General features: G+C 39.3%; 1 pseudogene; it reads right to left on the bottom strand.

Annotated features, from left to right (window-relative positions):
- Positions 1 to 500: 500 nt before the first annotated feature.
- On the bottom strand, positions 501 to 1,309 carry LOC125929924 (60S ribosomal protein L7a-like; annotated as a pseudogene).
- Between the last annotated feature and the right edge of the window lie 5,609 nt (positions 1,310 to 6,918).

A 6,918-nucleotide genomic window follows, 5' to 3' on the forward strand; every position in this document is an offset into this window, starting at 1 on the left:
ATATTTACTCATGTAGTAAATACTTTTCTGATGTTTATCATTCCTTTGTATAGATCCATATTTCCACCTGGTATAATTTTACTTCTGCCTGGTGGATATCCTTTAACATTTCTTAAAGGAAATGTCTTCTGTTAAGGCAGAAATTCACTAATTTTGAGCAATTTGATTACTATGTACCTTGATAAAGTTTTCTCCATGTTTTATGTGCTTGGGTTCACTGAGAGTCTTTGGATCATTAGGTTTAGAGTTTTCAACAAATTTGGAAAAACTTTACCATTATTTTTGCATATATTTTCTTCTGTTCCTTCTGCTCCTCTGGGAACTCAAATCACATGTATATTAGGTTACTTGAAAATTTTCCATGGTTAAATTGCTTTATTTACTTATTTTTCTTTTCTATCTGTGTCGTTGTTTGTTTTGGTTTGGTTTGGTGTTTGCCAATTGACACGGGCTGAAAGAGAGCCTTTTATTACTTTGATGTACAGAAAATTCAACAGTGTTCACTTAGCCCAGTTTGGTGGTCAGTTCTTTAGCCTTTGCCTTTTCCAACTTGGCGATGCGAGCCGCCAACTTTGGACCCAGGACATTGCCTCCCCAGTGGCGGCGGATCTCATCATGTCTGTCATTATAATTGGACCTGATGGCTTCCCCAGCTTAGCCAGAGCTCCTCCGTCTTCTGAGTTAACCTGTGTGAAGGTGACAGTGGTGCAGGTCATCCTGTGGACCAGGTGCCCCAGGCTGGCCTTCTGCTTGATGATACATTAGGGAACCTCCATCTTATGACACAGGGCAGGCAGAAAGACAACCAGCTCAATAGGATCCACATCATGTGCAATCACTACCAGCTGAGCCTTCTTGTTTTCCACCAAGGTGGTGACAGAATTAACCCCAGCTTGAAGGACAGGTGGCCTTTTAGTGGGGACATCCCCTTTGCCGGCAGCTTGTAAGTCCGGGCCAGCAATCTCTGCTTCTTCCCTTGCTTGGTCTCTGGTCTGTATTTGTGGGCCAGCTTAAGCAGTTGAATAGCTGTTTGGTGGTCCAAGGTCTGGGTGAACTGGTTAATCACAGGAGGCCCTTTTAGACGTACAGAGAATAACCTTTTGCTGCTGCAGCTGGATGTAGTAGGGCCATTTGACAAAGTGCATGAGGTCTCTTTTGGGCTGGATGTCCTGTCCAATGACAAAATTCTCGGGCTTTTTCTCAAACAAGGGATTGACTACCTTCTAGGCCTCCTGCTTCTTCACAATAGCAGGGGTTGGGGCCACCTTCTTCCCCTTGGCCTTCTTTCCTTTCGGCATCTTGGATAGCTGGAGGAGAGAGAAAGGGGATCTGTGTTTTATTTAGGATAATTTCCATTGTTTGTATGTGTGTGTATGTTCACTAATCTTTTATTTTGTGGTTTCTAGTATTTCAAAAAAAAAGTACTCAATGACTTTTTAATTTCATACATTGTAATTTTCCTTCTAGAAGTTCAGTTTGGGTCTTTTAAAGAAATCTTATATGCGTGGGGCCCATGGGTATCTCAGTCGGTTAAGCCTCCCACTCTTGACTTCAGCTCAGGTCATGATCTCATGGTTCGTGGGTTTGAGCCCTGGATTGAACTCTGTGCTGGTTGTCTCTCTCAAAATAAATAAATAAATTTAAAAGGAGAAATCTTACATGTTTCTACTTAACTTTTTGAACACTTGAAGTACAGTGTTAATCTGTCTTAGTTCTGGGTCAGTTGCAATTGTTGACATATCTTTTCATTATAGTCCTTTTTTCCTGTTTCTTTGTAGGTCTGCTGATTTTTGGTTATGTGAGACATTGTGAATATTAGTTTGTTAGGTATTGTCTATATCTGAATTTATAGAAATCTTCTTGAGATTTGTTCTAAGATACAGTTAATTCACTTGGAAACAGTTTGATCCTTTCAAGCCCTATTTTTAAGATTTCTTAGTTGGGATTGATGCAGTGCTCAGCCTGGGGCTAATTAATTCCTGCACTGTACACAATGACCCATAAATCTTGAGGTTTTCTAGCCTAGTCGGTGGGAACAGGCACTAACTGTGTGAGTGCCCAGAACTGTTACCTTTAATTTTTTCAGGTAGTTCTTTCCTTGGCCTCAGATGATTTCCTCACATACTTGCACTATATTAGCACTAAGCTGAATCCTCAAGGGAAACCCTTTGAAGATCTTTTGAGTTTTCTCTTTTTGTAGTATTCCTTTCTATTATTCTGTCCTGTGAATTCTAACTGCCTTGGTATCCCTAGACTCTCAGTTGTCTCCTTAACTTAGGGAGTCTGCTAGATTTCACCTGGATTACTTCTCTGCACCATGGCCTGAGAACTCTCTGAATGCAGTAAGCTGGGGCAGTTATTGGACTCATCTTTTGTTTCCCTCTTTCATATATTAGTGTCCATCATTGCTTGACCCCCAGTATCTTACAAACCGTTGTTTCATTCAAACTGCTGTCTTCTTTTTTTTTTTTTTTTTTAGAATAAATCTGTTTTCTATCACTCCACCCTGGCTAGCAGGACAAATATTGTGTCACTTGATTCTGATTTGTATGTTATCTATGTGATCAGTAAAGAAAATGGCATCATAGACAAATAAGGGAGATAATATGACATTTAGGAAAAAGAAAGCTTTAAGAAAATTCCAAATAAAATGAGAAAATAAATTTGACCCATTTGTTTTTTAACCAAATACTTATGAAAGTACCAAAAATGCTTTGCTTTCTTATGCTATTACAATAAATTAAGTGAATTGAAGATGATAGAAGTAGAAAGTGAAATAATAGGATAAAAAGAGTCAATTAAAAGATCACAGTATAGAAACAAATCTACATAAACTGGGAAGTGAAATTTGGGGTTGCGATGGGGAAGTTTGAGAGAGGGATTATATTTTAAATATTTTTTGTTCTTTTATGTAGGAAACATAAGTACAGATGCCACCATGAGATTGTCAGTATTTAGGGAGATGTGCTGAGTCAGCACAAGGGGAGAGGGAAGCAAAGATTCTCAACGACGAGTAGATATCAATAAGCAATAAGGGTCTTTTGTGGCCCATCACTCAAAATTGTTAAACCCAATAGCATATAGGAATATTTAGTACCTTCTGATTATACTGGAGCCTCACAACTGTATGTCCTCTGTGTCATTGTATATTAAACTCTTGGTAGGTTTTTAAAAATATTTGGAACAAAGTGAGAATGAGAAGAAACCTATTGTGAGGGATGTGGCTGCTCCTTCCTGAAGGAGGCACTTAGGGATGCCTTCTATCCTTGGGAGACATTGGTAGAAGGTGGTGACCTCTCCTACCTCTCAACCTTTCCTTTATTCTCAGCTGAGAGAGAGGGCGAGTGTTAACTCCTGAATCCATGAGGCACCATCCCATACTGCTGTGGAGAAATAGAGAGATCACTCTGTCAAGAATAGAAATTAAAGTAGCTCTATGAAGGCACTAGAAAAACATGTATTTTCAAGAGGGTGGTAGGTGTTTGAGAAAATCTAGACAGGCAGTTTTAGAGGACTTTTCACATTTAAAATGGTTTTGATTTGACTAACAGAACAGTAATAACCTCATTAGCGTTTGATGAAGTAACCCTCTTTTTGCTTGTTCTTCAAGTTTTACCAAATGTTGTTTATTATGTTTAAATCCCTGGTTTGAATTAATTTTTAAGGTTTCCTATGTAACAAGGTCTAGTATTTTCTTGAGAAAAATGTGGGTTGTATTCTTCTTGAGCATATGGATGATCTCTGCCTTTTTTTTTTTTTAAGTTTATTTGTCTATTTTGAGAGAGAGCATGTGAGCAAGGGAAGGGTAGAGGGAGAGGGAGAGAGAGAGATTCCTGAGCAGGCTCCACACTGTCAGTGCAGAGCCCAATGTGGGGCTCGAACCCACAAACTGTGAGATTGTGAACTGAGCCGAAACCAAGAGTTAGACGCTTAACCAACTGAGCCACCCAGGCACCCCAATATCTGCCTTTTTGAAAAATGTTTTATTTATTTTTGAGAGAGAGAGCATGAGTGGGGGAAAGGCAGAGAAAGAAGGGGACAGAGGATCTGAAGCAGGCTCCAAGCTGACAGCAGTGAGCCTGATGCGGGGCTGGAACTCAAGAACTGTCAATCTCTGCCTTTTTAATAACACCTAATCACACACTCTGTGGAAATTGAAATATGGAACAGCAGCTTATAACCTGTGTGTATCAAAAGGTAATGGTAAAATGCATTTCAGAGTCTGTAAGTATATAGTAAAATTTGACCCATGAAAAACTTCAATAAACTGGTTTTAACAGATTCAATTAAAAGTCACAAGAGAGAGAGAAAACACTTTACTTACCTCTTAAGGTACTCATTTATCCAGTCCTCAAACATTTCTTGAGAAGCTACTTGCTATCAGCCAGTCTTTGTTTTCTGTTCTCAAGAACCTTGAGTAAGCAGGTAGAGGATATTTTCAGTTCCACACCAGCAGCAGGATTTTCATAAAACTTTATTCTTTTTTTTTTTAATCCATTTCAGAAAAATGAGTATGACCAGTTGGCAAGGATGTCTGCTTATACTTTGGTCCTAAGTGACTTAAAGAATTGTTTAAATTTATAGCTTTATGTTGCAACTTCTACAGAAGGTTGTTCATGAATATTAAGTCAGTAAAAGGCCATTTCAACCAAATTTTTATATTATTATTGTTTTTTATGTAATATTGGAGAGAACACACTTCTGTGCTGCCTGTTTTTGTAATTCTGAACTTTCAGTTTTCCTTTGTAAGGTGGACACGTGACAGCAGAACCCCCACTCATATTGCCAAGCTGTATTGTAACCGTGACTATTTTGACTTTTCTCTTATCCTGGAAATTTGCAAGATTTACTTGTGTTATGAAATTCAAGGCAAACCCTTTGGCTGTGCCTGTTGACTGAGCCAGACATGACATTTGCTTCTGTTCAGCAAAAATACTTTAGCTGCCAAACTAATATCTCTGCACAGTAAGAAGTAAATATCATGGAAATGAAATAAATACCTCTCAAATGATTTTTTTAAATGTGAACATAGAAAATGGAAACTCATCTCTTTTGAGGTAATCAGAAAAGGTCAGCCATCAAGTTGCTTTCCAGTTCTTGGAGGAAAACACCCACTTAGAACATAGGTGATAAAGGGAGTGTGGTAAGGGGCTGCCTGCCAGGTTCACTTCCATTCTGTGGCGCCCCATCGTCACCTTTCCTCCACGTGGTGTCCCATTCCCAATCCAAGGAATCGGTTCTTGAGATGTCACACCTTGACACAACTAATTATACTATGGTACAGTGTTTGGAAAACAAATTACCCTTTGTCATTTCATATTATGTGAGTTTCTGTGCCCTTGGCTGCCTATATTCTTTCTTTCTATGGATGCAGCATTTTCTCATCTGACTCTCATTTGGTGGCTTCCAGGGCCATAATTTCTGTTTTGTCTTCTTTTCTGAGCTTTGGTCTTATATCTCGTACAATGGGATAACCCTTCACCAGAAACTCATCCACTGAGGTACTCATTTTTTACCCCAAAGCATATCTTTCTGTGGATTCCTCTGTCTTCCAGTTATACCATTCACTTTTCTTCCCATAAGGCATGAGGCCTTGAAATAATCACCAGTCTGCTCCTTTTCCTTCACCCTCCATACCAAGTAAACTGCTAAGGTCTACCTTCATTTCTTTTCTAGAGTCACCAAAGTACGGCATATCCTTTCTGTTCCCTGTGCCATAACTACTGAGTGCTTTCTTATCACCTTGGACCAAGTCTCCACATTTCTTAGACTGCCGGTCACAAATCCAATAACCATGTCTCTGGCTGCGTCCTTTGAATTAGTGCTTTGCCTGGATTTTCTCTTTGGTTACTGAACCCACCCACCCTCTGCTTGTAGATCCTTTTGCGGTTCCCCCCACACTCAGCTTGTAAGGTCCCACACACAGCCTCTGGTTGCTCACTTGTCAAAAAGAGATTTGATACCATTCTTTACATGGTTGCTATGCTAACAAGCTTGAAATGTTTCTTTGCAGTGGTCAATTTCTTACTCAGTAACTTTCAGTAATTTCCCATTATTTACAGCATGAAGTTCAAGTTCTTTAGCCCAAGATTTTAAGCCCTCTAAGAATAATCTGCTCACAGTGTACCTCTCAAAACTTACTCTTCCATTGCTCTTCAGCTTAAAACTTTTTTTTTTTTCCCTGAAAACCTGATCTGTCAGGTATGAAATGTGAATTTGGTCTCCGGATCTTTTTGCACAAGACTGCCTCCCTAGGTTACCCTCCTCATTCCTTTCTACCTGAGTAGACTCACCTATCTTATCCTTCAAGACTCACATCAGGCCTTCAGTCTCAGTGAAACTTTATTTATTGAAGCACATGGTAATCTGCCCATTATACTCTCCTGTCCCACTTACTGTGCAGATCACTTATGTTGGCTTTTATTATTTGCTACTTTTCATTCCTATTTTCCTTTTGATGTATATGTTTGATCTCTTTATTCTGCTCATAATGTTAGGATCTGGGATAGTGTCATGTTTCAAAAATTGTGGTTGCTGATAATGATGTTGGCTGAAGTGGTTCCTTTGCCAGTTGTCAAAGACACTGTGCATACCCACATAAGATGTTTGGACAAGAAGGAAAATGGAACCATTCCCATTCTTGCTGTCTTAGGAAATCTTCTTTGAGAAGCCTCAAGGAATTTTAGAAGCAGCACTAGAAACATTCTTTGGCGGCACCATTAATGTATCATGGGATGAAATATTCACATGCAAATATGCAGGAATAAAACCCAGCAGGATTGAGTCTGGGTCCAGTGAAGACATTCTTTTATTCCTTAGCCTTGACCTACTTTGGCATCTGGCTGAATAACTCCTTGTCTCTGAGAATATCTGTTCTGGGTTTTATCTGCATGAGTTCCAAGTCTCTTGGAGGCACCC

This window comes from Panthera uncia, chromosome A2, assembly GCF_023721935.1.
Source record: "Panthera uncia isolate 11264 chromosome A2, Puncia_PCG_1.0, whole genome shotgun sequence".
Lineage (NCBI taxonomy): Eukaryota > Metazoa > Chordata > Mammalia > Carnivora > Felidae > Panthera > Panthera uncia.